Source organism: Sus scrofa, chromosome 14 (genome assembly GCF_054392235.1).
Source record: "Sus scrofa isolate SSC_HxYL_T2T_F1_AM1 chromosome 14, Sscrofa_HxYL_maternal_Yorkshire_Landrace_v2.0, whole genome shotgun sequence".
Classification (NCBI taxonomy): domain Eukaryota; kingdom Metazoa; phylum Chordata; class Mammalia; order Artiodactyla; family Suidae; genus Sus; species Sus scrofa.
Window position 1 is genome coordinate 106,698,493 of NC_139396.1, and position 25,853 is coordinate 106,724,345.

General features: G+C 38.5%; 1 long non-coding RNA gene across 4 annotated transcripts in view; it reads right to left on the reverse strand.

Moving 5' to 3' along the window:
- LOC110256712 (uncharacterized) overlaps positions 1–25,853 on the reverse strand; it is a 451,478-nt gene that overhangs the window by 85,390 nt on the left and 340,235 nt on the right. For all 4 annotated transcript variants that reach the window (XR_014828205.1, XR_002338610.2, XR_014828204.1 and 1 more), the window contains one exon: positions 1,466–1,568. This is a non-coding gene — a long non-coding RNA (uncharacterized LOC110256712). The remainder of the gene's footprint in view (positions 1–1,465; positions 1,569–25,853) is intronic.

The window sequence follows — 25,853 nt, forward strand, 5'->3', positions numbered from 1 at the left end:
ACTTCCATATGTCTCAGGTGTGGCTCTACAAAGAAAAAAAAGCAAAATTGGGAGGTGGGGCCTTTGGCAAATGCTTAAATTATGAGGGTGGAATGGGATTAGTACCCTGTAAAGAGATCTCACAGAGCTGCCTAGCCCCTCCTACCACATAAAAGCAGTATGCAACTCAGAAGAGGGGCTTCACCAGAAGCTGTCTAGGCTGGCACTTGATTTTGGACTTCCAGCCCCCAGACTTGTGAGAAATAAATTTCTATTACTTTAAAGCCACCCAGTGTGAGGTATTTCGTTACATCAGCTTGAATGGACTAAGATAATTCCTCTATTGATATATTAAATATCATTGTTTTATATTTGATATCTGATAAGCCCAATGCTTTGGATTTTGCAGGCCCACTTCAGCAGCTTTTCTTTCTTTCTTTTCTTTTTTTTTTTTTTTTGCTGACTCTTGCTCACGGTGACATGTTTCTTCATGGGTCTTGGAATATTTTAAAACTTTGAGCTCAATTCCCATTGGCATTTTTCTGATTGAAATTCAAAGACCTGGGTCTAAAGCCTATCCTTCCACACAGCATTTATTTTGGCTTTATTTTATTTATTTTTGCTCATGTACCTTGGGTGACCACATTTCTGGCTCTTCTCTCTTCATTTACCAAAAGCTTTGAATGAAGCAGGTGTATTCAAGCATTTCACTCTAGTGGAAAACCTCCAATTTAAAATGCCATTCTGTATAGACCTAACACATTTGTCTGCTGTCCTCCGGTACATGTTAAAACTTGGCTTTACCTTTCATTGATTAGCCTATGTCAACAGAGTTATTCACTGCTTCAGATTCAAACTTGCTTCCTCGCCATGAGGAATTTCTACCTACAGATATAGAGTTCTAAACGTCAAATGGGAACAGAAATACATATTGATACAGGTATTCCTTTTTAACTTTATACTGAATGTTTATGTGCTTTACTGGGAATATCTCTCTGGATATCTTGTCACCAGTACCTCCATAAATAGAAATATGATTTAATTTTAAGTATAAACTCTTTCATTCATGACGTAGCTAGAATACTATCAAATTTGTTCTTCATATAGTATAATAAAAAATTTCATTTTTAAGTGTATACCATGGATGAAGAAGGAAGATACAAATATAAGAAAAATATTATCAAAATATTTGATGGTATTTGATTTAATTGTAAAATTAACCCTCTTGTCATAAGTCCCTAATAATTATCATAGTATATGGGCATGTGTGCCCGTTATATATTATATCACCTGAGCAACTCTACATTGTCCCCACTGGGAACCAGTGAGAATATGAAACTCCTGTTGACTGCTGTGTCAGGACCAATGAAGTCCTTTGTCTCTTCTGCTAGTATCCCTGAAAATGTGGCAGCCCGTCCTGTTAGCTTGCAAATAAAATGAATAACATTTGCCTTAGGTTATTATACTAGTTTGCTTATTCACTCACCTATTGAAGGTCATATCGTATGCATCCAGTTTCTGGTGATCATGAATGATGGTGCTATTTGCATTCAAGTTTCTTCACATTTTCAAATCAGTTGAGTAAATTCCTAGGAATAAAATCACCAGATCATGTGGTAAAACAATATGTAGCTTCATGAGAAGCTGTTCACTATCTTCCAAAATAGCTTCCCACTATCATTAAATGATAGTTCCTACTGCGCCTAAACTCTTCCAGCAACTGATGTCATGTTTTTGGAATTTAGTAATCTTTTACGCCTATGTAAGTATCTTCTTTGGTGAAGACTATGTTTGAGTCATTTGTGCATTTGAAATGAAGTTGCTGTTTTCTTATTATTGATTTTTAAGAGTTCTTTATATATTTTGGATACAAGCCCTTACACAGATACATATTCTACATATAATTTTCTCCTGCTCTCTGCCTTATCTCTTCATTCTCTTAATTGTGTTTTTCATAGGGATGAATTTTTTAACTTTTATGAAGTCTAAATTACTTATTTCTTTTTTTTTTTTTTTTTTTTTTTTGTCTTTTTGCCTTTTCTAGGGCCGCTCCTGTGGCATATGGAGGTTCCCAGGCTAGGGGTCTAATCAGAGCTGTAGCTGCCAGCCTACTCCAGAGCCACAGCAATGCCAGATCTGAGCGGCATTCATAACCTACACCACAGCTCATGGCAATGCCAGATCCCTAACCGAATGAGCAAGGCCAGGGATCGAGCCCACAACCTTATGGTTCCTAGTCGGATTCATTAACAACTGAGCCACGATGGGAACTCCTAAATTACTTATTTCTAAAAAAATTTTCTGGAAGGTGCTATTGATGTTTTATCTAAAATCTCATTGTTACATCCAAAGACATTCAGATTTTTTCCCCATGTTTCCTTTAAGAACTTTTATAGTTTTGTGTTTTACATTTAGGTCTATGACCAATTGAAATATGTAATAATATTTTATATTCATCAGCTGAAAAATAATTGGAAAGCTGGAGAATACAAAGTATTGCCTGAACACAGAATAGAGGAACCCTCCTACACTATACCTTTTTGCCAGAGGTTTGAAAAATTGTGTCTTGCAAAAATGTTTCATTTAATTTTTATGAAAATTTTATATTAAAATGGGGGAAAAGAAAGGATGAAGGCTATTACCACCACTATTTTAGTATTAGATACCCACACAAATATAATAAGAAAAAAAGAGGAAAATAAATAATAAATATCAAAAAGTTAGGAAGTTTTCCATTATTTGAAGAGGAAGTTATCACCTTTATAAAATTCAAGTAGTTACAATGAGATGTCTAGACATGAGATAAGTACACACGCACACACACACACAAATGTATACTGGCATTTGAAAATATAAAAGAGGAGTTCTCGTCGTGGCGCAGTGGTTAACGAATCCGACTAGGAACCATGAGGTTGCGGGTTCGGTCCCTGCCCTTGCTCAGTGAGCTGTAGTGTAGGTTGCAGACGCGGCTCGGATCCCGCGTTGCTGTGGCTCTGGCGTAGGCCGGCGGCTACAGCTCCGATTCGACCCCTAGCCTGGGAACCTCCATATGCCACAGAAGCGGCCCAAAGAAATAGCAAAAAAAAAAAAAAAAGAAAATATAAAACAAAAAAATTATAACTAAAATAAAATTTTAATATAGACAAGAGTAAATTAATAAGAACTATGTAAAGCCTTAATAGAGAAAAACATCCCAGTGTTGTGAAAAATATTTTAATCTCAATTAAAATGTCAACAAAATTTTTTTTAAAAACTGGGATGGTTAAAAACATGTATTAAACGCTGTAGGTGCTATAATAATCAAGAAGAACAATGAGGTCAAACAAGTACTACTATTGTAAAACTACATTAGGAACTGGAGTAATTTGGACATGTCTGCACTGGCATAGGAATGGATATATATATATATGAATAATATTAAACACCTAATAGTGTAACTTATCTGCTGACATAAAAGGATGACAACATTGGTAGGTGAACTCAATGGGAAAGAATGTTTCAGAAACCCCCTTGGGAAAACTTGTGAGCCTTATAATTTCCACTGATAATAAGCCTTGTTTAGAAATGATCAATGCAGAAGAAAGAAATTTCATAGAAAAAATTATTATGTCCTGGAGGCTGTTTGGTCAACTTCATTAGCAACCAGTAAAATGCAAAATAAAGGATGTGTATGATTATTTTTCTCATCAGATTGGAAAAAAAATATAAAATAATCACAGTGCTAGTTGATGTAAATATAGGATACTCCAATACATAGCTGGTAAGAACATAAGTCATAGCATATTAAGTCTATGTATATAAGAAATAATACCATAATAATATAGAATTATGTATATGTGTATTTTATATTTTATGTTTAGATATAAATATAGATATGTATATTTAAGTGGTGTGGAAAATGTTTTTAAAATTACATGCTTCATGGAAACACGTGCACACTGAGTGGCACACAATTTAAATGCATGTAGTTTACTGGGGAAATCTAATAGGCAGAGAATCCCTCAGAAAGGTATGTTTAGTCCTAGCATCAATGCACCACAAAAAAGGGTCTAGGAGAAAAAAATTATACTCAAATCTCTCTACAAATTTGTAAGGTATTTGCATGGAATATCTAGTCCCACAATAGGTTACAATAAAAAGCTCCCCAGTGGAATAACTGGTCTTGCTACAAAAGGGAAATTTATGGAGCCTATTGATTTATATTAACCCCCATTTCACCTGGGACTGGCCAAGACCCACTGAGCTAAATAAACACGTAAGGAGAAAGGTGCAAGCTTTCAGGACTGTTCACATATGTCCCTAACTGATGGTGGCTATCTCAGGAGAAAGGTGAAGGATAATGTGTGGGGAAGTGTGTGAAGATAATTTGCATTTTGTACATTATATATACTCTATGGTTGAATTCATTTGCCAGAAGATAGATTCTTTATTGTTTGTGTCATTCAAAATTAACATAAAATACAACATTGCTCTTTTCCTCAGAGTGGTGGGAGGGATGCAAGTATGACATTCTTTCCAATAATAACAGTATGAGTTTAAAGAATATTCTCAATGTCAGAGTAGAAAAGTATGATGTGATTTATAGGAAAAATATATTTATTTTGGTCATTCGACTTCATCATCAATCATCATCACAGCTCCCACACCTTTGGAACTTCCTAGGGGATAAGAGCAGTGGGATAATATTTGGTATCTTGTCCTCAGTGCATGAAAATATTTCAGAGAAGGTGACGTTTCACCTTCTGGTTGCCAAGGAAGGGGGCTGGTTGCCAAGAGAACCAACCATGTGATAAGAGGGCTGGAAATTTCAGTCCTACCCTCTGATTTTGGGGAGAAGGTAGGGACTGGAGAATGAATTAATCACCATTGAGTAATGATTTTTTCAATCATAACTATGTTATGAAGCTTTCATAACAACCCCCAAAGTACAGGTTTTTAGTCCTTTTTCCTTGAGGGTCCATTGAGGAACCATAACACTTCCTTGAGCCAGGAGGACAGAACTTTGCCCTGTGCATCCGTTTATCCAATGTTGATTCATGTCCTTTAATATAATGGTAATCTAGTGAGTAAGTGGGGTTTTCTGAGTTCTGTGACCTGTTCTGGAAAATCAATTGAAACCGAGGAGAGGGTCATGAGAACCTCTAATTTGTACTGAGTCGGTCAGAAGTAGGGGTAGCAACTGGCCTTATGACTGGTATCTGAAATAAAGGATGGGCTTGGGGACCTGAGACCTTTACCTATGGAATCTCATTCTATTTCTGGGTAGAAGGTGTCAGAATGGCTAGCACTGGAGATTTGCCTGTTGGTGTGGGAAAGCTTACATGTACATACTTTGGAAGTAGGTCCAGGACCTCCTTCACAATGAGGAACATTTAAATGTGAAGAAATGCATTTAAAAAATGAATTTAAAAAAGATTTCCATGGTCATTATACAGGAATTTTTCAATGCTCTCAACTAAAGTCATCCACCAAAAACCCTACAACAACCTTAGTTTGCTTCTGTAAGGGAGCAATCACCATCATTATATCAACTGGCTGGGCCTTTTGCAACTGTTTTGTCCTATAAATAAATGTATGCTGAACATTTGGCTTCTTGCCAATGCTGAAGCACAGCAGCTGAAAGACAATGACAGAAAATAGCCCCTAAGCAGATAGGCAAGTTACTGCCTTTTTTCATCTGCACACAAACACTGGACAGAAGTGTTTATTAAATCTGGCGGAATGTAAAACCTTTATGGCTTTTATTGAGAGCTACAAGTAAAGTGAAATATTTACAAATGCATATCTACTTCTTCATACATTTGGCTCAAGAAACTAGATATTTCCTGTTGTGTTCCTGCCACGTCAGTAGCCTAGTACAAAATATATATATATATATACACACACACACACATTCTTCCCTTTCATCTTTTGAAAGGAAATCTAATTAATTTGTGATTGCCGCATTCATTTTACAGATGTAATATCTGTTTTGCTTCATGGGTTTAGCAGTTGTGACAATGGACCTGTCATCTGGCTCAGTGAGGTGGGCATCTCATGAATACTGTGAAAGAGGCCCAACAAAAACCCCATAACAAGTGCTGTTCAGCTGGAAAGGTGCAAATTAACAAATTGTTCCCCTATTCCTTCCTGGATCTCTTATCACAGTATCAATTTTGTGTCCCATGGAATCCTGCTGTGTTTTTTGCTTTCCTTTTTAAAGATGTTGATTTACAAATAAACCATTTATAAATGGGAAGAAGGTAAAATAAATGTGTGAAGATTAGCACACAAGAGTGTCCCCAAATGATTCCATTTGCCGAAGCTAAAGCTCTGAAAATACCAATTACATGACAGATGGGATGTGGTAGATCATTGAAAAACTGACACAACCTATTTCATCAATAAGTAGTTTAGCAATAAACAAAAATAGTAATGGCACATTGTGGTAAATGCTATTGCTAATTGCTTTGCTCTAATTACCCAGAACTACAATAAAATATGGTTATCTCTTTTTTTCCATGTGATTTCCTGCTGTTCCCTTTTAAAAATTGGCTCCTCCTTAACTCTTTGCTGATACAGAACTCTTATCAACCTTTCAAGCCACAACTGCTCAAGAAAGTCAACTGAATTCCCAATCCCTGAGATGAAATAATGAACCTTTAGTGTCTACACATCTTGTGTCTCCCTCCATCACAGCAGGATTTACAGCTGGGCTGGATATCTTCCCTATGCTCTACTGGATCCACTATTCATTCATATCCACCATACTTTCTGCCCTAGAAGGCTGACTCCTATAAACTGCAAGGGGACCGTTCTAATCTGTGCTTTCTAGAGTTTGGCCAATTAGAAGCAAGAGATCAGAGGAGGCATAGGGTCAGGGGGTTGATTCTCATGGATTTCCCCTTGGACTGATTGCATTCTTCAACCCCAAATCTGTATTTCTTTAAAGGCAGCCTCCTGTAAACCACCACTCACTGCAGGGTTATACTAAACCTTTCACCCCTTATCTCTTTAGCAGAGGGGTTTATGAGTCTGCCATTCACTGGGCTATGGCTTGATCCCTTATGACCATGCCTCATTCAAATTTCTACAAATAGCCACTCTTCAAGATATCCATCGTACATGGCAAACTTGTCTCAATTTTATCAACAAATGTTTTACTTTTTCTCATAATGTTTGGGATAGGAATTCTGGCAGGACTTGACTGACCCAATTCCTCTGCCTCATGTAGCATTGACATGGTTCATTTGGTAATGTTCAACTGAAAGCTGGACTGACCTGAGGGCTTTGCCTATATCCCTGGAGCACTGGTAGGGCAAAGGGAGGGCTGGGCTTCCCCTTTTCCATGTGGTCTCAGGACATTTTCCGTCTTGTCTTTCCAGTGGGGTAAGACATGGTGGCTCTTACATAACTTGAAGAGATCCTCTCTTACCTGGCTTTAAGAGACCAAATCGAAAGTGGCTAGTCCTCTTAAAAACCAGGCTAGGATCTAGTTGTCATCAGTTTTCTATCACTGTATAGCAAACATCCTATCATATTCATAAGTACTAATCACACTCAAGAGATTACACAGAGCATGTACACTGAAGAACAGAAATCTTGGGACTACCTTGGAAATTTGCTTAATACAGTCCTTCCAAGGTCCCCAAAGACTTCTATCGTTCCAGAATGAAAACTACATTGACCTCTCCAAAGGTTCTCAAGGGTCTCATACCATAATAGTGTCAGCTTAAAGTCTAAGAGCTCATGATCCAAATCATCTAAATCAGGTAAAGATGAAACTCTGGAGTATAATCTATTAAATTCAGTTTCTGAAGCAAGATTTTCCTCCCTCGGTAGACCTGTGAAACTAAAGAGACAAAATATCTTGCCCAATACATGATGGCAAGATGAATATAGGTAACAGTTATAGATATTCTAGTTCAAAGAGGGGGAAAAACTAAGAAGTTCCTGGAAGTTCTGCAATAGAACAGGCAAATAGTGAGATTTTTCTCGACTCAATTTCAAAGATTAGGAACTATCCTTTGGGTCTCTAGGCTCTGCCCTCTGTGCTATTGTTTATACTCCCAGTGCTCCTTCCTTTTTCTTGGAAAGTAGTAAGTATTTGAAGTTGAATAGTGTTATCAGCCTACTTAACTGCCAGACAATAGAATTTTGGTGGCCTGAAAGACTTCCACTTCAATTTCTCCCTGTGCCTTTCAGTCCAAGCTAATGCTATTTCTACTGGAAAAAAAAAAAAAAATTGTCAAGAACATTAGGGGTCCTACACAGATTTTACTAGGTTTCACTCCATTGCGCAAAAGCCATACCCTCAAATCTTTTGGAGGCTTTAGCAGAAGGTTGCAGAGTCATGCATTCAGTGTATTGTTTATATATTTCACGTTCTGTGTCTTTGGATGTTTTGACTTTTTTTATATTGATTTTTATTTTTTTTCCATTATAGCTGGTTTACAGGGTTCTGTCAATTTTCTACTGCACAGCAAGGTGACCCAGTCATACATATATACATTCTTTTTTCTCACATTATCATGCTCTATCACAAGTGACTAGATATAGTTCCCAGTGCTTTACAGCAGGATCTCATTGCTTATCCATTCTAAAGGCAATAGTTTGCATCTATTAACCCCAAATTTCCAATCCATCAAAATAACTGACAACCTGTTTTGACATTTTAAAAGTCTTTCTAGCTGGGGATACTTCCCCTCTCAGATTAGTCAGCTCTTAGAGACAGCAAAGGGCTCAGCTAGGAACCTGGATTTGATATGCAAATTTACCAATCCACACCCCACAAAACAATATTCCCTTGCCTAATCATCCAAAGGCCAGGTACCAGGCAACTAGAGACCACATATATAGCCCAAATTCTACTGGAATTATTCAAACTAGCCACTCTCAAGATGTTTGCTCTGTCCTGCCTCACCTCTCTTACAGAAATGCCAATAAAAGCACTGGTCTAAACTTTTCTCTTGCTCCTCACCTTGACCTGCTGACCAAAACGTGGTGCTTCCCTGCAAGCCTGTATGGCATATGAAGACTCCCCTCTCAAGGACCTGTAAAGATTATAAACCTTTGTTTTCCTGAGCCTCTCCTGTGTCTCCTCCTGTACCCACACCTGACTGACCATCACGTAAAAGAACAAAGGACACGAGGCCTTTTCTTTACGTCACACTATTGGCAGTAATTTTTTGAGTGTCTCTGTTTTCAAGAGAGGCTAATGGAGTGCCTGTCGTGGCCTAGCAGTAATGTATCTGACTAGCATCCATGATGATGTGGGTTTGATCCCTGGCCTCGCTCAGTGGGTTAAGGATCTGGCATTTCTTTGAGCTGTGGTGTATGTAGTTTGCAGACGAGGCTCGGATTTGACATTGCTGTGGCTGTGGCATTGGCCGGCGGCTACAGCTCCAATTCAACCCCTAACCTGGGAACCTCCATACGCTGAGGGGTGCATCCCTGACCAGCCAAAAAAAAAAAAAAAAAAAAAAGAGGCTGAGAATTTTCAAAATCATTAAGTCCTGCTTCTTTATTGTTTAACAATTTTTCCTTAAACTTATGGCTCTCACATTTTACTATAAACAGCAAGGAGAAACTAGGCAGAAACTTCCAAAATATATTTAGAAATCTTCTCATATATTCAGTGATGAATATACTTATGTTCATCAATAACTTCTGCTGTCAACATAACTGCAGAAACAATTCTGCTAAGCTTTCTGGTGCTACATAACAAAGGTCTCCTCCTTCAGTTTACAGTAATACATTCCTTATCTCCTTCTGAGACCTTACTGGCAACATCCTAGGTATCTGTATTTCTAGTAAGTGTCTGTTCAAGGCATTTTAGAATTTCACCTCAATATTCTTCCAGTTTCTACCTATATCCCAATTGAAAAGCTATAGTATATTTTTGCTATTTGTTATAGCAACTACTGATTTTGATATTTAAAAAAATATTAGTTTTCTATCACTGTGTAATAAAATACCACAAGTTTATTATTTCATGGACATAGAGGTCATAAGTCCAGTCCCAGCCTGACAGATTCTCTGCTTAGGGTCTTACAAGGTTGAAATTAAGGTATTGGCCAAGCTGTGGTCTCATTTGAGATTCAGGGTCTTCTCCTAAGTTCTTTCAGGATTTTGACAGAAGTTTTATTTTTGTGGTTGTAGGACCAAGGTTCCTATTCTCTTGTTGCTTCCCATCTAGGTGTTTTCTCAGCTCCTAGAAACTCATGATCCTGTGTCGTATATTCCATGCCAGAGGCCCCCCTCACAACATAGCTCTTTGCAAATTCAACACCAGCAATGGAAGTCCTCTAATGTTGTCAATCTCTTCCTTCAGGAAAGGTATGTTCCTTTTAAGACTTTTCTGATTAGTTAAGGCTCACCCAGGGAAATGTTCCTTTTAATTAACTCAAAATCAGTGTACTTAGCATATTAGTTGCATCTGCAAAACTCTGTCTGTTCAGTCTGTAACAGTGATATCCCACCATAATGACAGTCTTGCTCTCACTTAAAGGAAGGGGAATATATATGGTGCACATACAAGGAGATGTAATCTTAGAGGCCAATTTAGGATTTCACCTACCAATTGATATCATGTAATTTCCATCATGCTCCTACAGCCAAAACAGTTGTAAGCTTAATGGATTCAAGGGGAAGGGGAAAAGACCTCGTGTCTCAACGGCAATGTGTCTGAAAGGATGTGTAGCCAGTGCTTGTCTACCTCAGTCCATATCTGGCCACAGATTACTTATATACCTGCAATATACAAAATATACTTACCCCCTTTCAAGAGCCCTAGAGTCTCACACATGCTGACACTGGCTGGGAGTTCAGGATCTCACCATCTAAATCAGGCCCAAGTACATGAAATTGCTCGAACGTAGTTTTTTGAATATGCTTCCTCTTGGTATAACAAACTGACATGTTCTCTATCCTTCACATGTCAAGACATACAATGGGTGACAGAGAAAGCATAGTCATAATAGATGCCTATATTCCAAAGGTGGGGGAATGGAAGGCACTTGGCAGTTACTGATTCATAATAATTCTAAAACCCAGCGGGCACATCTGGGCACCTCTTAGGGCCCAGTCCTTTTCCCTGGGAGTGAATCTCTATGGCTTTGGTCTCCTCCCTGGCCATATCCATGATTTTTGATAAGAAACAGCTGGTATTTTCAGCTGAGTATGAGACCCAGCTTATTACCTGCTCCTAGTTGATTGAAAGTCTCTCTTCATTTTTATCTGTCTCTGTCCTATTCAGTCTAAATCATTAAAAAAAAAAATGTGCTGGCTACCTTTTTGTCAAATTGTAATTTACTCCATTAAACAAAACCACAGTCATAACTCTTACAGATAGCCTTTCCCATCTTTGGGAACCATGGGAGGCTGATGAGGGACTGTATTAATTTGCAAAGGGCTGCTGTCACAAAGTACCACAGACTGAGAGGCTTAAACAACAGACATTTCTTGTCCACAGTCCTTGAGGCCAAAAGCCCAAGAACAAGGTATTGACATGGCAGGTTTCTTCTGAGGTCTGTGAGGAAAAATCTGTTCCTATGCCTCTCCTGGCTTTTGGTGGTTTGCTGGCCATCAGCTGTGTTCTTCGGTTTGTAAAAGCATCATCTTAACCTCAGCCTTGACGTTCATGTGCTATCTCTCTGTATGTGAGTCTGTCTCCAAAATTCCCCTTTTATAAGGATAAGAATCATAATGGATTGGGGCCTACCCTAGTGGATTTATTTTTTGTTGCTTTTTAGGGCCGCACCCATGGCATATGGAAGTTCCCAGGCTTGGGGCCTAATCGGAACTACAGCTGCCGGCCTATACCACAGCCACAGCAACTTGGGATCCAAGCCACATCTGCAACCTACACCACAGCTCATGGCAACACCAGATCTTTAACCCATGAGTGAGGCCAGGGATCAAACCTGTCATCCTCATGGATCTTAGTTGGGTTCATTAACCAACCATGAAGGGAACCATGAAGGGAACACCCTCCTAGTGATATTTTTACCTTATAAAAAGGCTATCCCCATATAAAGTCACATTCTGAAGTACTGGGGGATGAAGATTTCAACGTATAAATATGGACAAAATACAATTTAACCTATGACAGGGCAACTGTGATTAATATTCTTAGAAATTCTCATTTACAGCTGAAAGCATTTGCAAGGAAAACTCTTAATATTCTTAGAAAGCAGAATTTTTCCTGGGTCTTAATAAGAGTCTTTTTTTTTTTTTCTCCATTTTTTTTTTTTTTTATTACTCAAATGAATTTATCACAAGTCTTTTAACCATACCTTGACTTTATCTTTCCCCTGAGGTCGTACTTACTGCTCTGGATTTGAACTTTGCCTTGAGGCCAATTTTTACTTTGAGAGCCTTTTAAAAGAAAGACCATCCCTGGCCTTTTATAGGCTTACTAAATTCTGCTTAAAAGTTGAAACTAAAATTCCTTTTTAGTTTACTTATCTCTTCTTGTTTCTCTCTTTTCTCATAGAAAGCTAGGAAAAAAAAAAAAAGGAGTTATAACTTTCTAGAAATGTTTCCATCAACCTCCACAAGTATATTAAGTGTCCTGGATAGTTTCCATAGGCAACGGGCAATGGTGTTGTCTGTCACAACATAAAAATAGTCTTTCTTTCCTTCAGCCTTCAGTAACATTTTCCTTACGTCCTCCAAGTGTTCAGCATCAGGCTGCGTGAGGGCCTTCCATCTTCCCATTCTGCAATTTACCCCAAGCCAATGTCACCAAGCCTTGTTTAGTGTTGATACAGAGACCCATTTCCTGGTACCACTTTTTTGCTCCCTTTATCTGTTGCTGCATGACAAGCTACCCCAAAATTAGTGGATTAAAACAACTGTTATGTGATACCACACAATTTTGTGGGTCAGGAAGTCCTGTCTGCCCAGTTCTGCCCCACATGGCTTTAACCAAATATAAGTCAATTTTACCAAAACTCCTGGCACTTTTGCTGGAATGGTTGAAGAGATGGGTTAATAGGGTTCCTCCCTCTCCCTTTCACTGTGGTCTCAGGGCATCCAGCTGGTCTTTCCTGCAGGTTAGTCTTACTTTTTACATGATGGTTCAGGGTTTGGATACACCAAGATGAAGATAATAATTGTCTTAAAGACGAAGCCCAGAACTCAAATAGTGCCCTTGGTAGTCTCTTGGTCAGAGTAGTCACAGATTATCCAAATTCAAAAGAAGAGGAAACTTTCAGTGAAGGAATTTCAAAGAACTGGCAACTATCTTTAACCGAACACATCCTCTTATAAACAAACCTTTGAAAAAAATGATCCTAATTTCAACATGCCATCTGTTTTTGGTTGAGACCTTGACTGATACAGTAATGGGTATCATAAGAGGTTTCAGGAAACAGACCTTTAAAATGAGATTCTGCATCTGAATTAATCATATATTCAAGGGTACACAGTTAATCTACTTTTGGGGGTGGAAATGGAATGTGAATCATTTAATGCATACAATCACATCACGATTAATCATAATATCACTGGCAGTAATATTAGATGCAAAGGAGGTAGAAGGCAAGGTATTAGAGGATCACTGAATGTGATAATTAGTTGCTATGACAAGAATAGTAATTATAAAACTTGTGGAATCAGGTATTTTCTAATAAGTCTTAGATTGGGCATAGGGCAAAGAGCAAATACTATGAACATGTAACTAAGAACATGTATGGACTTTAGGGCTCCATGGAAGCTTCCACAAAGTCTCCTGTTTCCTGAAGATCCATGACATAAAAGCCTTTGATAAAGCCCAGGGTCTGGTAGTAACAGTTGCAGACAATAAGACAGTAATGATAAAATTTGCAACAATTCAATCCTGTCTAGATCTTTATACTAAGTCAAGAAAAAACATGAGATCTTGAGAAAAGGGAAGGAGATACTTGGGCAGACATAGATAAGGCTGAAAGCTTGAGTCCACAGATTTCTCTGCAAGCCCTTTGCTGGCAGAAGAAGCTCTTTCCCCCATTGAGGAAAGCAGCTCCATCCTAAGAAAGAGGCTTCTAAAATCTAGGAATTTGCTTCACAAGCTCACCTGTATCATGTCTCGCTCTTTACCAAAAGAATCACATTCTAGCACAGCCTAGATCAAGCAGTATGGGAAGAGACAGCCTATCCACCATAAGAGTTATAAGATCTTAACTTAAGTAAGAAAATTCAGAAGTAAATTTAGTTTTTTTGGCTTTTTGCCTTTTCTAGGGCCTCTTCCGCGGCATATGGAGGTTCCCAGGCTAGGGGTCTAATCAGAGCTGTAGCTGCCAGCCTACACCAGAGCCACAGCAACATGGGTTCTGAGCCATATCTGTGACCTATACCACAGCTCATGGCAACACCAGATCCTTAACCCACTGAGTGAGGCCAGGGATTGAACCCGCAACCTCATGGTTCCTAGTCAGATTCGTTAAGCACTGAGACACGACAGGAACTCCTAATTTTAGTTTTAATGGAAAGGACAGAAGTACACACTTTTCATCACATCCCAGGGCAATTTCAACATTTTAACTGCAATGTCCTATCATAACCTAAAATGGCCTTAATCTGCTTGATCTCTCACAGAATTTAATGTTAGCCCATGTCACTGGTGACATTATAAACCATCTGGATCCTTGTAGTGGATTACACTATTGGCCCCAAACTTTATCCCTCCCTTTTTCTAAGCCCTTTGCCATGTGACTTTGATATTCCTCTCATAGAAGTAGATTTTTTTTTTTTTGCTGCCTGTTGACAATAGATTCAGCCATGCTCTTACTCTAGCCAAGGGCTAGAGGCAGAAATGACAGAATGTCTGTTCTGACCTAAAGTTGCAAAGGCCTTGTGTGCTACTCATTGTTTTCTCTCCCTCTGCCATCACCCATGCCCTCACTGGCACAGTGGACACCAGGATATCTGTGTACCAGAGGCAGCCCTTCAAAGATGACACACTCAAGCTGACATAAAGTAGAGTCGTACCAGCTGATCTGTAAACTTGGTAAGAAATGCTTGTTGTATGATGCCCTGCTCATTTGTGATTATTTGCTATGCAGCATTACTAAGCAATGTTTTACTGATAGACTCAGGGGATAGGAGACAAACCTAGAGAAAGCAAAGAGTACTGTCATGTCAATAATATTTCTAGGGATGTAGTAGTCTGGGGCATGATTAAATATCATTTTCAAGGAGAAAGATACGTTTTCAATCCCTGCTCTCTACACCAAAAGAAAAAAGGTATAAATATGTGGTAGATCTCTTAATATTTTAGCAGCAATGGATATAGATGTTTCTGATATATGGTATATATGATCTTAATAAAATGTCTGTTCCACAAAAACATGCATTAAATATAGCAGTGGTATTTCATTACTGTTTCTATTCCACTTTTCTCTCTACCTCATCCCCACCACTTGGCCAAGGGCACCAGTAGAAGATGAGTTAAATTTCATGTGTTACTAGGACTAACATGATTCAGCTCTTGTCATACGGAGGCTGGTATAGGATTAGAACATGTTTCCTATCTTCCCGTCTGCATTCTTAGGCTGATCTAATAATTAAATCGACATAAAACAGATTAACAGGAGAAAATTTTAATTACATATCTATGGGATTCCCCCAAACATGAAAGGTTCAAAGACACTCAAGCAATGGAGGATTATATTCCATCTTGAGCTAAGGAGGAGGGGGTAGGGGTCTGGAACTTCCAAGGGGAAAAAGGCAATCCCTAGGAAGATGAGAAGTTGGTAAACAAGTGCTCGCCATGCCATGTAGTTACATCTCTCTGTTCTAAAAATTTATCTCTAGTATGAGCCCTCATCTTGGTATAAGAATCAGTGTAAATTCTCTTAGACAGTTAAAGGAGAAGGGAAAACAAACAAAAAATAACAAAAGAAAATACCCTTCCTGCATCTGCTGGGTCAAAACTGCCTTCAGCTTAAAATAATCCCCATGCTAAAGCAGCTTGTTTCAGGGTGATGTAATCTGCTCCCATCTTCAAGAACCAAAGTGTATTTATTGCAGAGTTTTTCCCAGATGAAAAGAGAGGTTGTTTAGCAGTAAGAGGATTAATTATAAAATATGTTCTCACACTCCAGATCCACTCTTCCCCTTCCTTTCTTCAGCCCACCTGAAGCCTGGGTAGCCAGCTTACACAGATCTGTCGATGGGTTCTTTAGCCTCTCTGTCCTCTGGTTGACTCTGGCCAATGGGGAATCATTTCAGGAGATTGGCAGAAGAAAGACATCTTTGGATTCCCTGCCTTGCTCCCTTCAAAGTCATTTTGGACTGTTTTCTTTCTTTCTTTTTCTTTTTTTTCTTTTCACCTGACCAAAGGCTTTTCTAAAGACTGCCCCCTCTGCACAACTCTTTCCATCAATTTCTATTAACCACTCACTCCTCTCATCTTTCTGGGTGATAGCAGCTGTGCTACCACTGGCCACAGGATATTAAACTATCTTTGTTTTTACCCTCACTGCAACTCTGTAAATATTCCCTTTGTAAATTAACCCTCTTCAAATTACCTAAATTGACAGTGCCATTTGTTTTATTATAGTAATTGGCTGACTCAACAGTCTACATGTTTGATAAAGTGGCTGTTTGATGCCCTGAATACAAGATTTCTAGAGCAAGTAATCCTATCTTTATGTCCTCAGTGTGGAGCTGACATTTAATAAATTATGACTGAATAAATGAAAGAAGGACTACATGAAGAAAATCATCCACAGACATTTAGAATCAAGATTAGAAGGAAAACTTAAATGAAGGACCACAGCATTTTATCCAAGGGTCTGGCTGGCCTTAACATCATCCACAACACTCTTGTCTCTGTGTTCCTTTTCTTTGAATCCCCTGTTGTACTGGATGATCTATGACTATGCTGTCTGAGTTTCAGGAACTTGCACACAAGATCCAACCTCACACAGATGTTAGAGGCAAACCTAAGAGAAAAATATGGACCATTTTGATTCTAAAATCTGCAAAAAAATACCTCTCAGGCTGAAATTTTGGCAGACCAACATGTTCTTATTCTTAGAAATAAAATGAGCTCAGCAGGCTCATAGGAAGGCCTTCTGTTCTAGAAGATGTTAGATATAAGCTTGTCTGCATCTTCACTAAACCTTTAGAAAATAGAGAATGTGTTTACCAGTAAAGACACACATGTGAGGACAGGAAATCAGCTAACACCTCTGGGGTGCCTAAAGCGTAGTTAGAATTAACTTTTTTCCAATAACATTATTTCCAAAATTAGAGGTGGCAGAAGATCTAGACTTTGATGCATAGTGATGCTAAAAAAAACTGGCATGACAGAAGAATAGCCCATGCATTTGCCTTTCCATAGCATTTGCCCAAAGAAATCTTCTCTATTTTCCTTCAAAGAACCTAATTTTTTGAGGGCCTCTGTCAGTGAACATAGCTGACTCTGGATTTCTAGGTAGATCATACATGAAGATTTTGCACCCTCCTTTCTAGATAGAATGCACAGAAATCATCCTATTACTATGAGGCCGTAAGTGTACAAGTTTGAAGCACTCAAAACATTTCAGGAAGTGCTTCTGCATTTTTCTCTTTTTTTATGTTGTCATCATTAGAATCCAGTTGGGACAGAACAATGTCTTGGGCATTTTTAAGCTATGCTAGAGTGCTACAGAGATGCACAATATTTTTGATCAATACTTGAGCTGTCTGGGATCAAAACAACAATAACAACACAGGAGTTACTGAGCCCTGAAATAACAGCACATATATAGTATCCTTTTGGGTATGACACATTTTCTTTTTTTCAAACTTCACACAAGTACTGTGTGCTGACTTTGCTTCAGAGCATGCAGTAAGAACAACAAAAGTTTTGAGATGGTACTGAATTTCTACTATACCTTCTAAGGCCTGCACAGTAGGTGAAATTATCAGAAGCAAAAAAAAATAAAAAATAAAAAATCCAAAAAAAAAGGGATGGGATGGAATTAGATGAGAGAGAAGTAGAAGAAAGTATTACCAAAAGAAAACCCTAGTGAAATAAATTCAAGGGAAAAGTCTCATCTGTCTCAGATACTACATCATCAAGCAACTTTTAATCGCCTTTTAAAGATATTGGAGGATAAATCTCAATGAAGCAACAAAGCAGCATTGCTGGGGGCAGGAACTGAAAACATGAATTTAGAGGGCAGCTTCATTGAGAGGACTTAGGTAGACTCTCTTTGGTTCTCTCCTCTTTATTCATTTTTTCTTAGTTATCTGGAGACTCTCATCTCCTTCCTTCTTTCTTTCCTGTTTAAAGTGTGCTTGCTGTTTACATGATATCTTTAATGTTCTTAGGCATTGCTCTGATAGATAGGATTACTGGAATGGCAAAATATAAGAAACTACCATTAGAAAATTATCAAAAGTCCAAGAAAATGATCTCTATTAGAGGATAATGTGAACTACAAACAAGGGTATTCAGATACCCAAAGAAAAACCCAAGAACAAGCAGTAAACTTCATAGTAAACAACAAAAAGCAAAGTATATGTATCTTGGAGGCATTAAATGAATTAATTAATAAGGAATAATTGGCTATTCTTTACACCTATGGTCCCCAACCTGAACAGGTCTTTAACGATGGAACGGTTTAGACTGGGGATGGGAAAAGCTATGGAGAGATGAGACGGCAGAGGCAGCAAAGGTGAGCTGAGGATTCTTGGGTTGAGACATGAGAAATTGAAAATGAGTATGGTTAATGCAGACTCTGGAAAAAGTTGAGTTGACAGAAAAGCATGAACATAGAGTCAGAATGACTCTGTGGGAGTCAGTATGTCTATATGATCATCAGGAAAGAGCTCAGGTAGTCACTTGGGAGAAAGGTGAACCAGAACAATTTTGCTTGTTTATCTTAATAATAGGGATTGTAAATGAAAGTGTGCTTATGTTGAGGTCAAACCAGTAGGCAAAAAATGTTTAGTGAAATATTCAGAGAGAGAGAAGGAGAAAATCAGCTATTCCAATTATTTTAATGACATTTGGGAAATTTTCAAGTCTCTTTGGTGGAGATGCTCTGTAGATAGACAGATAATCTGTTGTATTTTCATTAAAATAAATTTTTATTGGCTTTAGTTTTCAAGGAGGGCATTTTCTGACTTTGTCTTTAGGCTGTGGTCAAGAATAAAAGAAAATACCTGATTTATCTTTGCATAATTAAAATGAAATATAAACAAAGTTCAAAGTATAACTTTAATATAGCTAGAAGAACTATAATTATTAATAGAATTTAGTTATAAACCAGTATATGCACTGATGAAAAATATTGAATAAAGTCTTTATATATATATATATATATAATATGGTTAAAAGCAACACTATATGGTGTTGCCTATTTTTAAAATAAATTAAAAAATACATCCTGTAACTTGTTTTGACAATATTCTGCTTTTAGCCTTATATCATCTTCAATAAGCATTTCATTTACCTAATGAAAAACATATTTAGAGTAATGAGTACACAGTGTTTTATTTGCATATGCAAATACGTTTAATCACTAGGAATAGCTGGCAGAAGGAATGCGTATGCATGTAATTATTTCAGTGACTGCCCACTCCTCCAAGTTTATGGGAATATTTTACAGCTTGGATTAGAGATTAATACTTTTTAGGGGAGACAGACCAAACTCTTTAATATGGGAAATGACCATAATGATAATAATAGGTACCAATTATTGAATCCTATTTAGTGTGAGATGCAGTGCACATATTATTTTTATTCCACATAATACCTAAACAAGGTAGACATTATTACCCACATTTTAGAGATGAAGAAACTCAAGTTCAGTGAGGTGAAGTAATTTGCTGAAGGTCACATATGAAGTAACAAAGCTGGGAATTCAAAACCAGATCTGTTTGACTCTAAAATCTGACCTCTTTCCACTATAGGAAGAAAGCCCTCAATTACCAATTCATGCTGCCACATTCAAAAGAATTTTCACTTTCTAATGATTTATATTTAGTTTGGGGATTGAGAGATAGGACTGCCACCAGTAAGTGGTATTTCATAGAGTAGGTGAATATTAGTAATTCCAACTGCCTTCATAGGTACTAGGGGTAGTGGCTTTGGCTCTAGTAAAACATATAGGAAATGTCACATATGACCTCTAAATGGGACTTGAAAGTAAATGTTAATAAAGTCATAAAAATGGTATATCTCAGCTATACAAGTTTGTTCCTCTGAGATATCAATCCAATGGAATGTATCATCTTTAATGGATGGAGGTGCAGCTGTAGCTCCAAGACCATGTAGAATGTGCTGTGAGGACTAAAGCAATGTTCTCCCATTGAAGAAGCTACAGAGGAGGCGAAGGAGGCACACACACCATGACGCCCACACACAGCAACAGCTTTCCTTGCATTATTTTTAAGCATTATAAAAACGGTTACACAATATTAAATAAAATAATTCAAAGCCTATTTTTCACATATTCTACATGGTTCTTACTTGGCTAAGAATGTGATATTACCAAGCTCACCACACAGAATCTCTTCCAGTCACCTCTAATGGTAAACATATCATCAAGTTTATCTCCATATTGACTTGTTTCCGTAAATATGTTGTACATTCCTATTCTCTGGTTAACAAATCTTTTCCTAACCTCAGTTGGAGAACCACCATATGTTCTCTAAGGTTTAGTTTTTTCAGAAGCTCTATATATCTGACACCCCAGTCTTACTAAAAGCCCCATCTGATTTTTAATTATACTTTATGTGAAAGCCTTGATAACAACTCACATACTTTTAAAATTGTGGTTGTTATTTTCTGTCTGGCATGGTAATTTGCCAGGTTCCTTAGGGCAGAGGTTGTACTTTTCATATCTGATTCCTTAGTATTCATCATAATGTATGGCACATATTAGGGGCCCAAAAAGAATTCCTGAATTAAAAGTTAAATGCATAAATAAAAGCAGAAAACATCTGCTACCTACCACATTCTCATTTTGCTCAATTTCTGTCCCATTCTATGGCCATGCAAATTTTTGTAATAGTTGCAACTAGATGCATTTATTTGTTTTCGTATTCCTTTATATCATTAGCATTAATGTATATGCTCCAAATTCTGATAAGATTATAGCATATTAGATTGGACAAACAGGTAGCTATAAGAAATTATTAGGAGGAGAGCAAAAGGTCAGGTTCCAACAGGCTTCCAGTAATCTGAGACTACAGGGATAAATGTGGTGATAACTTTTGCTGCTCATGGATCATTTATAAATCTGAATGTCTTGTAATCAATAGCTCTCTTCAGAAAACATTTGGACAGTTTGGGACCTTTATTGCTAATGTATTTTTGCCTAGAGCCTAGGAATTTATATGTGAAGTTTTTTTTTTTCCTTTTCTCTTATTTTCTGTAGATTGATAGATTCTTTTTAGGACTATTTGAAAAGAAATTAATGAGAACTAAGCAAAAGGGAATATTTATTTACAGATTAAAATAAACAAGGAAAAACTTCCTTGTCTAATGTCTTCATAATCACCAAAAGAGATGAAATCACTCATAAGAATGTGACTATTTACTTCATTAGGTTAGAGTCATTATCTTATCCCTGCCTGTCATAATGGTGGGTCATCAAAGTAGAAATGCAAAGAAAATCTTCAAAATTTTTGTGGTAAATAGAATAACATCCCTCTAAAGATACCACATCCTAACCCCCAAAATGGTGAGTATAGTATGTTACAAGGCAAAAGGGACTTTCCAGATTTGATTACATTAAGGATCTTGAGACAGGGATATTATCTCGGTGGTCCAGCTGGGCCTAGTATCATTAAAGGACCTTTATAAAAGAGAGACCAAAGGTTTGGAGATAGAAAGAGATTGCAAAATAGGAGAATGTCAAGAGTGATGTGAAGTAGATTTGAAGAATTCACACCGTTGGCTTTGAGATGGAAGAAGAGGGCACAAGCCAACAAACGGAAGCTGGAAAAGGAGAGGAAACAGATTCTCTCCTGCAGACTTCAGAGCCTGAGATATTGACAAGACTCAGATAACAGTTTGGGGTGGAGCGGAGCAAGATGGCAGAGGAGTAAGAGGTCATGCACACCTTCTCCCACAAACACATCTACATGTAAAACTGCTCACAAAGAACATCAACTGAATGCCAGCCAAAGAACTTAAACCCCCCAAAAGGGCAAGAAACTCTTGCCATAACTGGGTAGAACAAAAGAAAAAAAATAGAGAGAAAAGGAATCAGGATGAAACTAGCATTCCCGAGAGGGAGCTGTTAGCTTTCCTTCTGGGAAGCCACCTAACTGATGGAAGATCAGCCAAGTTGGTGGGGAAAGCACAACAGCTGGATGAGAACAGCAAAGCAGGGTGACAGCTGCACAGATCATCTGAACCACTGGCCTGGATATCAGAGCCTGAGACACTCAGGTGGGTGTGGGTTCTGAGACTCAGGCTCCAGAGGTCAGTCCCGGGGAGAGAAGTGGGGATGGCATGAGGGGCTAAGGAGCAGTTCGCCACTGGCAAAGAAGGGGAACACCACCGCAGAGGGAACCCAGGAGAAGGTCTGGACCTGCAGGAGAGGCAAGGTGCCATTGCTGGGGAGGGGAGAGGAAGAGGGGCATGCCACCATAGGAAACTCCCTGCTCCAGAGCCTATGTATGCCCGTGGGCTTAGAGGGCGAGGAGGCTCTGCTGGGTGGCAAGAAGCCTCTTTCTTGTTTAGGGGAGATTAGGTGCTTCTTGTGCAGGCTACCAGTGGCCAGGCACCTATTGTGTGGGTTAAGGGCATAAGGGGGCTAAGCGTGACGTGGTACCTCCTGCACGATTTACAGGTGGCAAGAACAGACTGCAGTGGTCATCTCAGAGGCCAGAGGGAGGTGTGGCTTTCAATCACTGGAGGCCTGTGAGTGGGGTCCACCTGTGACCCCAGTCACCCAGGTTGGCAAAAAAAGAAAAAAAGAGGGCATTGCAACCAAACACCATAGGCTGCTGCCTTCATTCCCCTGCAAACACACTCACCCTGAAGCCGCCACTGCCAAACACTGGGTGGCAGCCAGACACTTGGTCACTATCCCTTCCCAAGATCCTACAATTAGGAGCAGCTGGTGCAGCACCTCCTGTGTGGGCTAAGTGGAACAGGGTGCTTCTTGTGGTCTGCAAGCAGCAGGAGCAAACTGCTGCAGTTATCCCTGATTCCAGAGGTGGGTGTGGCATGCTGCTATTGGAGGTATCTGAACAAAAATCACTTGCAGCTCCATTCACCTAAAGGGCACCGCAGAGGAGGGCATTGTGAACGAAAACCACCTGTTGGTGCTCTCACACCCCTGGGAACACACTTGCCCTGCTGCTGCCACTGCCGAACATTCAAGGCAATACCCACATACCAGATCTCTGTCACTTCCAAGAATCCTGCAACAAGGAGCACCCTGCATAGCACCTCATATGTGGGATAAGTGAGACAGGTTGCTCCATGCATGGTCTACAGGTAGAAGGAGCAAACCACTGCAGTTATCTCTCACTCCAGAGATGCTCATGGCCTGCTCCCAATAGGGGTCCCTGAACAGGTACTACCTGAGGTTCCAATCACTGCAGAGGAGGGCATTGCAATCAAACACAAGCTGTTGTTGCTCTCACTCCCCTGGGAATTCACACACCCTGCTGCTGCTACTGCCAAATGCTCTGGTCACCTTGAAGATCTCCCTGGAGCATATTACCACTTCCCAGGGCCCTGCAACTAGGAGTAGCCTGTGCCACCCTTCCTGCATGTTCTTGCTGCTGTTGAGAGTCCACAACCAGGCACTGACTGCTGGCCCTACCCATTGCCTCCTTCTCTCTGAAAACACACTGAGCATCCTGGAAACAACAGCCTGCTTGCACCGAAGAAAGAGACAGCAAATATCCAAACTCCCACACCAAAAATAAATAGTAACCCCCCAAAAAATACAAAGGGGTATTCTTGCATAGAAGTAGCCTTACAAGACTACAGTTTGGCTTCCCCAAACTCACAGAAAAAGAAAAACACAAGCAAGATGAAGAAGCACAGAAACTATTCCAAGTTAAAGAAACAGGAGAATTAACCTAAAGCAGACCTCTGCAGTCTGACAGACATTGAATTCAAAAGGGAGGTACTGAAAATACTGAAGGACTTAAGATAGGATATGAACAGTAATGCAGATTCCTTTAGAAAGGGCCTAGAAAATATAAGGAGGAGCCAAGAAAAACTAGAAAATTCATTTGCAGAGACACAAACTGAGCTAAAGGCACTAAAGAGCAGAATGAATAATGCAAGGAATGAATTAGTGATGTGGAAGATAAGATAATGGAAATCACCCAATCAGGACAGCAGACAGAAAACCAAATGAAAAAACATGAAAGCAATATAAGAGACCTATGGGATAACATAAAGCAGGCCAATCTACACATAATAGGAACTCCAGAAGAAGAAGAAAAAGAAAAGGGGATTGAAAATATATTTGAAGAAATTATGGCTGAAAACTTTCCAAATCTAAAGGATACTGATATCAAGATACAGGAAACACAGAGGGCCCCAAACAAGCTGAACCCAAACAGGCCCACACCAAGACATATTATAATAAAAATGGCAATAATTCAAGATAAAGACAGGATTCTAAAGACAGCAAGAGAAAAGCAAAGCATTAATTATAAGGGAATCCCTATAAGGCTATCAGCTGATTTCTCTACAGAAACACTACAGGCCAGAAGGGAGTGGCAAGATATATTTAAAGTACTGAAAGGAAAAATTTGCAACCTAGAATACTCCATCCAGTCAGAATATCATTTAAAATAGAAAGGGAAATACAGAATTTCTCCAACAAACAAAAGCTAAAAGAGTACAGCAATACTAAACCCATTCTAAAAGAAATACTGAAAGGGCTTCTCTAAATTAAAAAAGAGAGAGAGAGAAAGAAGAATTAGTATGGAGGAAAACACAATTGGAAAGCAGTCACTTAAATAAGCCAGCATACATATCTAAACATGAAGATGATAAAAAAAATAAATAAATCATACAATGTAGGAAGGAAAGTAAGAAAATATAGATTCTTTTTTTTTATTATTTTAATGATGTGTTTGAGCCTATATGACTATCAGGCAAAAGTGAGCAGATATAGGAAGGGCTTAATGTGCTTAAAAAACAGGACAACCACAAATAAAAAACAAACATTACTTTCACAAAAACTGAAAAGAAAATACTCAAGCATAAAATAAATGGAAACCATCCAACCCAAAAAAGAAAAGAAAAAAAAGAAACATAGAGTCAACTGGAAAACAAGGTTTAAAATGGCAATAAATACATATCTATAAATAATCACCTTAAATGTCAATGGACTAAGTGCTCCAATCAAAAGACACAGAGTGGCAGATTAGATAAAAAAACAAAAACCTTCAATCTGCTGTCTACAAGAGACTCACCTTGAGGCAAAGGACACATGTAGACTGAAAGTGAGAGGATGGCAAAAGATATTTCATGCCAAAGGACAAGACAGGAAATCAGGAGTTGCAATACTCATATCAGACAAAATATACTTTAAAAAGAAGGCCATAAAGAAAGACAAAGAAGGACACTATTTAATGGTTCAAGGATCCATTCAAGAAGAGGATATTACAATCATCAATATATATGCCAATAATACAGGAGCACCCAGATACCTCCAAGAAATACTAACAGATATAAAAGCAGAAATTGATGGGAATACAATCATAGTAGGAGACTTTAACACCCCACTCACATCAATGGACAGATCCTCTAGACAGAAAATCAAAAAGGCAACAGAGATCCTAAAGGACACAATGGACAAGTTAGACTTAGTAGACATTTTCAGGACATTACATCCAAAAAAATCAGAATATACATTCTTCTCAAGTGCACATGGAACATTCGCAAGAATTGATCACATATTGGGGCACAACGCTAACCTCAACAA